Source organism: Lepisma saccharinum, chromosome 18, assembly GCF_977018435.1.
Source record: "Lepisma saccharinum chromosome 18, izLepSacc3.1, whole genome shotgun sequence".
In the NCBI taxonomy this organism is placed as follows: domain Eukaryota; kingdom Metazoa; phylum Arthropoda; class Insecta; order Zygentoma; family Lepismatidae; genus Lepisma; species Lepisma saccharinum.
This window is the reverse complement of record NC_139246.1, coordinates 21103188-21114895: the sequence shown is the minus strand read 5'-3', so window position 1 is coordinate 21114895 and position 11708 is coordinate 21103188.

Here is an 11708-nt window from a genome sequence, read left to right as displayed (position 1 = left end):
CACAGCTTCCGCTCTCTTGTCATATATCGGCACGAAACAAAGGAAGTCTACTCGAATACAGGTGGATCACGAAACAATTAATGCACAGTGAAAACCCTTCCGTTCCCAACACATCTAATGCTTCGTTTCCCAGTATGATCAAATGCTTACTCATTTATCTCCAGTGACGTGCCCAAGGGAGGATTGGTGAGGTCATAACCCCATTTGACCCAGTATTCCTTTTTTTAAAAAAAAAAAAAAAAGAGGAACGTCAAGGACAGGAAAAAAATGGCAAAATCAGGACTGACCACCAAAAATAGTATGCGTAACCCCTCTCCCTTCCGAAAATCCTGGGCACGCCTCTCTTTATCTCGGACACATTTTTTTAAAATCAACTCACCAGAAGTTTTTATCATTCCGTATTGGAGATTGAAGTAAGATGCGTTCTTCCTGCAGGTTTGGATATGATCCTTTAGGGTGCTGTCATCTGCCTGCCTTCACGCCTAACCTTAACAAGGCCCTAATTTTCCATTCTTGTGACTTGGATTTTCAAGACTTGACTAGGAAGGTTTCAGACTGAAGGGACACGCAATACATGTCAATTGGAATGGGCCAATCAACAGCAACGTTTCACACCGTAGCGACACAAAAGGCCGTATAAACCTAATTTCGACTTGTGAAATCCTCAGGCGACACGGTGTGAAATCTCCCTTATTAGGCCACTGTCATTGTCACCTCGAAGTAGTAGCTGTTGTTGACCACAGAAAAAAATTCTCATCAACCGGTGGGAATGCACCTCAGTTTTCTTCTCTCTCCTATATTTTCTGTGCTTGTTCACTATACAGGTAACACCTTACGATTTGATATACACAGGACATGTACTATGTAGACATTTTAACGAAAAATCGGTTGAAGTCAAGGATGGCTAGGTGGCTCAGTTGGTAGAGCCCTGATTTGGGTCCTGGTAGAGTCTGCAATTTCTGCCTAAAATGTCTACATATGCAACATCTTCTTGCTTTCTCTTCTCGACATTCATAAAATTTTCGGCTGTCTCTTTATGGTAGTTAAGTGTTTGAATGTGAGTAGTAGTAGTATTGGTGATAGAACCAGGACCACTTACAAGTGTACAAATGATGAGCTCATATAATTAAACAGCCCGATTTGCCCACACTTAAAATTATGCCAAGATGCCCTTATTCCCCAATTCTTCAAGTGTAATATGCTCTTAATTCTAAGAATTTTCAATCCTAGTGTACAAATGATGAGCCCCCTCAGATTGATTTGCTTACACTTATAAAAGACACTTCTGTGAGATTGTTGTCCATAAATTTGTTAAAAATATGCCCCTCTTGATCTTTTTTTTTGCCCACACCTAAAACTAAGCCACACACACACACACACACACACACACACACACACACACACACACATTTATTTTTGGTTTAAGTTCAATTGGGCACCAGGCTCAACTTGTATATCTAGTATTAAGATAATGTGATTTTTCTAGAATTGCTCTGTGACTCTCTCATTTCTTACATCATAAACATATGATTTTTCCCCTATGAGAATAACACTACATATGGTGTCATCAGGTAATGCCTCATGGAATTCACAGATAATTTTAATGTTTGTCCTGTCATTAACCACAACTTGTTTCCTTTTTGAAGTGTTGATGACAAACATGGGCCTCTGTGCTTTGAATTCATCTGGTGTGTAATACATGTCAGTATTGCCAGTAGTGACCCTTTTGTATGATGAAAATGCCTCATATAATTTGAGGAAATCATCCTTGGAAATGTCTAAATTACAATTTTCTCTAGGAAATACCTCATTTCTGCCATTTTTAAGATATATGTTCTTGATGTTGCAGTTATCAAATCTACTTGAATTTTTTTTCTGATTGTTGTGTCTTCCAGTCTGAAACAGTACCACCACAAAATCAGGCATGTCATATTGTATACTGGAGAATGAATTTGTAGCATCAAACTCATAATAAGTACCAGATGCGGGCTTCTGTACACATTGATATGTATAAAATTGTAGAGGAATCTGTGGATTTTTTTTTATTTCTGCTTTGTATTTAAGAGCATAACTGGCTTCATATTCAACAACAGGGATTCTTAACTCCATAGTCTGAATAAGGCACTTGCCCTCATCAGGTAGGGTATTAGGCAGAGCTTCCCCTGTGGAGTTTAATGTGCTGTACCTCATCAAAGCATTATTATCATTGGCAGCTCTTCTAAATGTGATTCTTAAACCACCCTTCCACATAATATCTTTGTAATCTGAAAAGAATCCTGGCAACAGGCGCATAGGGAACAGCACTGTGTGGCTCTTAGATATAATTTTATCACCAGCCTCAAATCCACCTATTTTGTAGTAAGAAGCCTCGGTTTTGGATAATTTTAGTGTGGCCAAAGCTGTGGAGGTAATGCCGGGATAATCCACTCTGTTTATAACAACACCATGCTTTCTGATCTCAATTTCAGAGAATAGATGCGGCACAAAATTATCTACCAATCTTATATTTGAATTTGCCGGATAATCTGTTCCATCGAGCTTTACAACATCAAATTTGATGTATAGATCTGCTCTGTGGGGGTGTATAAAGCCATCCCCTACATCAAGATCAACCTCAATCTCTGTGTTGGGTTGATTTAAATTTGCAAATGTCCTCCTGTTTGGAGGGAATGATTGTAGCTCATAACTCTCAATATTTTCCATTTTTTTTTGTATGTATTTTTATTTAAATATTAATCTCTATGATTGCAGTTGTTGTGGCTCCAGCAAAATCAACTAATTCTTCTTTTTCATTAGTGACCATCAATTCAATATTATCTATTCTGTTATGACACACAGGAAAATATAATGTTGGGGATGGAGTGTAGATGATTGGCTCCATAAATTCAGAATTAGGTTTGAATGTTGCAATGATGCCAGTTTGTTTGTGAGTGCCTATGCCATTTGATTTGGTGATCATACCCTCAGCCACATTACAGTGAATATTCAGAGTCTCTATGGCTAAGAATTTAGGTATATTAATAGCAGTGTGTTTGATGGCCGCTTCAAGTTTTGTGTTGTTCTCAAAGCCTAACAGCTCTCCTATAGTACCCAGATCCACTGTTTCTGTAGCAGATACAATCTCTACTCTGTGAGTGACAGAATTTTGAGTTAATACTATACCTCTGGGTAATTGAGCATTTAGAGTGGACAGATTATATTGCCCTGGAGTGATGACAATTTTTTGATCCCCTACTGCAATTTTGTTGTTGTGGTGTGTAATATTAGGGATCAAGTACATGCCATAAAATGCTCTGAGAGCTATTGTTTTGGGATATACTATATCATCATGTAATTTGAGTTTCAATATTGAATTTTGGCTGGTGAGATGGAATACCCCCATGATGTTTTAAATACCACAAGGCTTTTTGAAAATTTTCAATTGATGGTTTATTTATTTGAGACATATATCTAAGAACAGATAAACACAAATGTCCACAATTAACATCTTTGAAATTTTGTACACGGGCATTATTGTAATAAAGATTAACTGATTTTAGATATTTTATTAAATTTTCAGGTGGAACACCTCCAAATGAATCAAACACAAATGCCTCATCTTTTAAATATTTAAGATAACAGATCCAGTGAGTGCCCTGATTTTTGTACTTATCCAAATTAACAATGCCACACTCTTTGTTGAGTGGTTGTTCTGGTAAAGAATCAGACATGTACACACCTCTAAAATGTTTGATACCCAGTGGCTTGATTAAAGCTTCAATATCTTGGTTTGTAAGCGGCTCTTGTTTTTTTTAAACTTATTCATGGCTCTCTTAACACCTTTGCCTTGTTTCTCCATGGCCAGGTTATGGCGCTTCAATTCATCTAATTCTGCCCTATTTTTCTTGGCATCTATTACTGTTTTTGCTATGGCAGCTGATCCCCCAGCCAAGCTCCCAACAGCCCCAAGTGCTGCTAAGATGGTCGGGATAGTAAATATGAAACCACCCACATGTGATTTTTTTCTAGATTGTTGTAATTTTTTTAATTGGGGGGTACTAAGCAACAATTTCATACCATGACCCTTTGCAAGACAAGAATTTTTTTTCTTGCGCTGCTTTTTGGTTAAAAGACTATCAATAGTTTTAAGAGATTTAAGACCTGCATAAGGTATTTGATACATAACACCCTTGGCCTTCATTTTAGGTTTATTATATACATATTCACAGCCCCCACCCCAGTTTTTGTTTGGTGTTCATAGCTATGGTGGTTCCCAATGCTGCTATTTTTCACTTAAAGAAGCATCTTTGCTTACAAATCTGCCAAATGCGGCCTCTTCTAATTTCTTGTCTGCAACATGTCTCTTGTCAAGATCAGAATGTGTGTTGTATGCTATGTCATGGTCTCTACAAGCAGCATCTAGGGGATTAACACCAGGATCACCTCTGTTTAATCTATGGTCCAATTTTGTGCCTGGACCACAATACTGATAGCCTGGAATGTGTAGTTCAAATGGCAGCTTGTTTATAATGTCATTAACCAACCCCCGGCCCTCAGAAATATTCCAAAATTTAGGTGGTAGAGTATTAATAATTTTTATAAGATATCCAATCCCCTTAGTGTCATTCACTATAAAATTAGACAATTTTGTGCTTATCATGTCCATAATTCCAACCTTTTCATTGTAAAAATTGTGGTTGCCAGCATTTTCCTCCCCAGCTATCACCAATAACCTATCTACAAGTTTCCTGACATCATCAACCCAGACAAATTCTTTAGGCAGGGTGTTGTATTGTTTGATTCCACTGCCAGTCTTGATCTGTGACCATATGGGCTTGATTAAATTATTGTATTTTGCCCCACTGCTTGACTTGACTCTTTTTTGTGTGGGATCATTGTTCTGGTATAGAGCATCTGATTTTATTAATATTTCTTTGTAATGTTCATAATCTTGATCTGTATAGCTGCCAGGCCTTTTCCTAGTCATCAGTTCCCACAATCCAGGTGTGCCAAGATACTTAACAAAAGCACCTCTTTGTCCAAGATGAGATTCTGAATATACAATTATATCATCTCCCATAAATGTTACTCTGAAATTGCCAATTCTATGTATGATGCTACCATCACGCTCTGTGTCAGCATATAAGCCAAAGACCTCATCTTTGTTGTCTTTAGGTGTGCTTAAATATTTTTGAGCAAGAAGACCCAATTCAATAGGATCCAGAGTAGCTTCAATTCTTCGAGGAGCAACAGGACTAGGTGTATGAATGCTGGAAAGTGGGGTAAATGGATAATCTAATATGTTCCTGGCAGCTACAGGTACAAGCTCTGTAATCAAATTTTGATTTTGCTCTGTAACAGTTTTGATATTTTTACCTAATTCACTAATAGCATCAATTACAGGCTGTTCTGTTTGTTTGTTTTTTTCATAAATTCCTCGGTTCTCTGATTTCCATCCCTTAAATCTTTTTACAAGATAATCTCTTAATTTAAGATCATCAATAATTGGCCTTTTCATGTTTATTTATATATGTTTCAATGTCTACAAAATTGTTGATTTTATTTCTATATTTGCCACTATTGGGTGTTCTTGTCATATCAATTGTGACAAACCCATAACTGTCCTGGTTCCAGCACCTGCTGCAAAACTTAGAAAAATCATTGTAGCTCAAGTCCCCACCTACATATTCATCATGTATGTGTTTGAGGTTGGTATGGTCTTGATGAAACACACATATAAAATTGCTGTTGTCTCGGATCAGTTGCTTCGGTATTTTTGAAAAAGTCTGTGCCAGGTAGAAGCAATCAATGTTTTTGTGCCGGCCCTGTGTAAAGAAATTTCTAACCTTGTTTTGATTATCCAGTATGCTGTCATCAAACACAACAACAGAATTATCGAGACATTCATGAAGTGGCTTAACATCTGGTTCAAAAGTGGCTATATCCAATCCATCATATAGCTTCATCAGCTGCTGATATTTTAATTGTTCCAAGCTCTTAGAAAAGACATACAAGTGCCTGTTTTTCCAGTCTAACCAGTTGGGTGCCAATAAAAAATTATCAATCATTAGTGTAGTTTTACCACAAGCTGATGGCCCAACAATAAGACACCTAATATTATCAGGCAGCAAGTTGCCATTTCTCTTAATCTGCTGTTCAGGTTCTGGCAGCCTCTTTATAACATCCCAGGTGTTCATATTATTATTTTGTTTGCATCGATCCAGCTGTGTTCTGGGAGTCCTAGCCATTTGACAAATAACTTGTTGCCTTTTCTGCGGATAATTTTTTCTATGAGATATGTGTCAGGCTGTTTAGTTTTGCTGAGCTCTTCTTCATAGAACCTGCCTTTGAGAATTTATCCTCGGTGGTCTTTTATTATATATGTGTTAAGGGTCCCAGGTTTAATTTGAACCACTGTAAATAAGTCAGAGCTCCAGTTTCTTGTAAAGCCTCTTTTGAATAAGTGCTTATATTTGCTGATTCTTACTTGATCACCCACCCTGTATTTGGCCTTTCTTGTTGTTGGCTGGTATCTAGGATAATAAACAGTCCTGATCAATTTTTGCTCATCAGATGGAGTTACTTCAGAGGGTTTCATGTTGATTGTAGAATGGACCGAGTTGTTATATTTATGTAGAAGTTCTGGAAGAATATTAATCCATTTATAATTACCTTGAAGTGTAAATTGTTTATACATAAGATTTTTTAGAGTTTTGTTGAATCTCTCTACAATTGAGGCTTTGAGATCACTGTAACTCGAATAATGTTTTATTGACTGGCTTTTAATAAATTGTTGGAACACAGAATTATAAAATTCTTTGCCATTATCTGTTTGCAAATAGCGCGGTGATCTTCCACTCTGATTGATGATTGTCCTGATGGCTTCTGTAACACATTTTCCAGTCTTGGATTTGAGTGGCACAGCCCAGGCAAATTTTGAAAATGTATCTATTACAGTGAGTAGATACTTGTAGCCCTTGTTGATTTTGTCTAAGTTTTTCAACTGTCCACTTGCCATTTCAATCAAGTCGCTCTGCCATAAATCATCTATGCTTTTTGTGACTACTGGCAGTCTCTTAAAATTATGTCTGGCCTGTCTGTGTAATTCATCAACAATAATTTGTCTAGACATAATATGAAAACAAGAATATTGCAACTATGGGGTGTTCAGCAGCTGATACTACAGGATTTTCTAAATATAATTTGTCCCCTATTTGTATTTTAAATTCCAGAGAGCCATCATCTTCAGCATAGGCTGTTTCTAATGTATTGGGGTCTGTAAAATCCTCTAACTCTACACTGGTGATTTTTGCTTTGTTATCAGCATTTGTTATTGATAAGGTGGGGTAGTGGTGTGCCTGTGGTTGAAGCCAATATTTGATCTTGATTGGTCTAAGTGTGCCCCCAACAAAAAACTGGTAATAAAATTGTGCAGGGGACAGCATATATATTTTGCCACCTGGTGTAAATGGTGAATCATATTCTTTGTTGGGGATGCTGTACAATTCAAGAATTACTGTATGTTTTGGATTCTCGATTATGCCTGTTATTTCTTTTTCTGCTGTAAGCAATCTGCTTGTTACAGATTCAAGGTGCTCATTGATGGTTCTAACAACATCATCATGGCCTGGCTTGATTTTTATGTCCACAATAAGTTTCTTGTATTGTTGCACAATCTCTTGAAGCTGGGTGGCAAAAACAGACAGAGCATTTGCTTGATTGGATTCCATGGTCCCTAGCTGTTGCTTGATTTTAGCTACAATTTGTTGCAAATTTTCAATAACTGCCAATTTTGAATTTTGAGCAGTAAGATCATGGACCTGTCTTCTGATATCCTCAAACAGGGCATGCAGTTCATTAATATGTTGATTAGTTGGTAGAGTGGCCACTGTCTGAGTAAGTTGTTTGATCTCTGCTTGGATATTCTTGATATCTTCTGATTTCAATATGCGATTCACTGCCCTCTTTATATTTTTAAGTTCCTGTGATGTAGGCAGATTTGATACTGTATTTTGCAAAAATTCAAGTGCCAATTTCACATTGTTTAATTCAGATGCATCAGCCACATTTTGCATAGCATTTTGGAGCAGGGCTATATCTGCCTGAGAGGGTGTGGATTGTTGTAAAATTTCAAGTTTTGTTTGGATATCATCAATCAAGTGATGAAAATGAGATAGCTCAGATTCAGTGTTGAGGTTTTCAAGCTTTGTGATTTGGTGCTGGACACTAACAAGGGTATCTACAATACCGGGCAGGCGGGATTCTAGAGATTCTTGTATATTTGTCAAATCACTTTGCACTGCTGCTATTGTACCCTCAAGATGGGTTATGGTACTTTGAATTTTTCCAAAATCTTCATATGTTTCAAGTTGCAGCTTGATGTTGGCAACACTCCGAGTTATTGCACTGAAAGCATCAGAAGATGGCAAATTGTTCATAAAATTTTCAAGTGTCTCAATTTTTTCTTTAACCTCGGCTATGGCATTGTTCAGAGGGTCCAGATTAGGTATTTGGAGTGATTGAATCTGTTCTTTTAGAGTGGAAATCACTAGATCAAAATCTTCTTGTGATTTTATGCTTTTGACAATTGTTTGGAGCTGTGCCTGGACATTATTTATTTGCTCTTCCAATTGTTGTTTCAATTGCTCAGAGTTGGTGGCCTGGGTCTTAAATTTGGCTTGAAGAGCTGCTACAGCTTCTTCTAAACTTTGAAAATTATCCAATGTAGCCAGGTCAGTATATTTCTGAAGCAGCACTTTGAGTTCAGAATCAATTTTTAGAAAAGGGTCCATGCATTGTGATTGCAAATTTGTAATTTCTAATTGAAGACTGGCATTGAGTGTAGTTTGTAAAGCTTGTAAATCACTTCTTAATTTCTTGACTCTGACATCAAGCATCAAAATCTCATCACTGTGATCTTCATGCCTTGTATGGCCAAAAATATCATTAGGCATTTTTGTTTTAGCGGTTATTTATTATTGAATATCTGATTCTTAATTCTATAAAAAAAGGTATAAGCTTGTCATATGATCCAGGGACCTCAATATATAAGCAGTCACCAGCAGAAACAGTATAAACAGTGCCAGAAACCATGTTTGAGTGCTTAATTCTGTAAATATTTTTCCCTATTGAAATCTTGACATTGCCCTCAGGGGTTGTAATAAATTGCAATTTCCCACCCACAGGTAATTGGTAATGATTTAAATTATTGTTAAATATGTACAATATTTTACCTGTTTCATCATCAATATCTGTAAGTATGCTGTTCAGATGAATAATTAACAAAGCACTCAGTTTAGATATTATATCAGGAGAGGCTTGGGGTGTTGGCAGGTCCATAATACCTTGTTTCTTGAACCCAAATAAGTTCATAGGCATGTTTATTTATTTCAAATCATGCTCTGTATTTGGGCATTGATTCCCACTTTTCAAATCACAATGACCCCATGGTAAAGTATGTGTGCCACATGATAAAATACATCTCTTATCATCATGTGGGTCCAGAGCCACTTTTCTTACAATATTGCTAGTCAATAAGTGATCCACACTCTGAATTCTGGATTCTGATGTTCTTATTAAATTCTGGGTCTTGAGGCAATTTTTATAATCTTCAAATTCAAGCTCTTTTTCCACAGTTACTCTGCCAATGCCCTTGGCCTTTTTGGCAACAACACCACTACATGTTTCAAAACTGTACATCTTGGCCCTTAACCCAGCAAATGCCACAATAACATCACCAAGTGTCTCATCTTTTAACTTGCCAGGCACCTTTTTGTTGTGGGGTTGAATCCTTGTATGTTCACTGGTATCAAAATATTCAAGCAATTCAGGCTGTGCAATATCTTGATAAACATCTTCTGTTTGAATATCAAGAACAAAACTATCTGTATCCATGTACATCAATTTTACACGATCCTGATAAAAAGGTTTCAACACATCATAATACAATTTTAACATGTGTAATTTGGCCAATTCCAATATCACAGCCCCTACATAAATAGGCTTATCAAACTTAAAATTTGTTTTTTTCATGTTGAAAAGTGCCATATTCTCATCATAAATTCTTCTGTAATTGAAGTTGGGCTTTGCAATCAATTTTTTGCTCCGGCTGGGGTCAGTAATTATTTTAACATCAATATGTTTTCTGACATTTTCAATTGTTTTGCCATACACTGAATTGACCATCAATTTAAACAAGGTCTTATCAAATTGACTGATTGCAGATGTTCGAAGCTCTGTGTTTGTATCAATATATGGTTTCAACCATGTTGAGTGCCTGAACCTCAAAACTTTTCCAACTTTGGTCACTTGAACACCATGATTCATCAGGAACTGGAGGTTTTTGTAATATATGACATAGCCCTGTTTTGGCTCCAGAGTCATCATCAATTTCTTCTGTTTAGAGCCAGGTGAACACTGAACCTCAGAAATTGTCAGATCAACCTCTAAGAACAGGCCATAAATACTGTCATCAAAATCCTTAAGATCTTCAATATTGAAATTTTCAACCCACTCAAGCCCTGCATATGGCAGTTTATCCATCATGGCATAACCATAGAGGCTGTTTGCATCTACATACAGTATATAATTTGATGACAATGCTGGATCATAATCGGGAATATATTTGTTATTTGCTCTGGCATATCTCTGAGAGCATTGCACCATGCCTCCTCTTATACATTGCTCCATAAACAAGTACATATCTTGATCTTGGATTAGATCCAATTGCTTTTTAGTATTTAAAAACATTGCAGCCCATGCTAGGCCCGGGGCACTGTAAAAATACACTGGATCCAGTCTATAATTTTGCATAGAAGATTTTCTGAATGCCTGCAATATATCAGCTAAGAGGGTCACATCTAGTTTTAAATATGCCATGTGATAATCACCAAATGTCTGGCATTTTAAATTGTTCCACATCAACTGGGCATGGTGATAATCTTCATCAGTGATTCCAGATCCTCTGATTTTGCTGTAAAACTGTTGTTTTGGTGGCAGAGAACACTCATCAAATTTAGAAAAATCTGTAACATAATCATATGGATATACACCCTTCCGCCTAATTAATTTCAGGTCCTGATTTGGAAACAAGGCACATGTGATTTTGAATTGATCATCAGATAATTGAGTGGCCAGTGTAGCCAGGCTAGCCGATAAAATTCTGTATGAATCAAGAAATCTTAAGTGAATAGAAACACCATTAACTTCAATTTTCTTGCTAATAGCTATATATTTCTCATCATTTTCTGCTACAATATTTAAATTCTGCTTGTCAAACCCCTCGTACCTGATCAAATGATGAAAATCATAATTGGATGCTCCATGGCAAAATATGGGGACAAATTTTGGTCTCTTGATCTTAATATTACAGTTATCACACAGAGCCATTAAGAATTTACCATCTGTATGAGAATGGTGTTTCACCTTGATATTTGCATCTGAAAATTCAGAATCACATACCGGGCATTTTTCTGCATTGTTGAAATCTTCAATCTGTTTCTCTGTTAAAGGCAACATAGGTTTTGATTTTAATAAGATATTAGATGCTATGTCATGGCACTCATTTTCTATTCTTTGTGCAAATTCTTTGATGGCATCTGCTCCCATGTATAAATATTCTTTACTAACCACACCACCCTGTACAACCACATAATAAAAGCTGGAAGGTTCATGTAGCTGATATGGTGTAATTGAAGATTCCTCAGGGTCTGGGCTACAGAAAGCAAGAG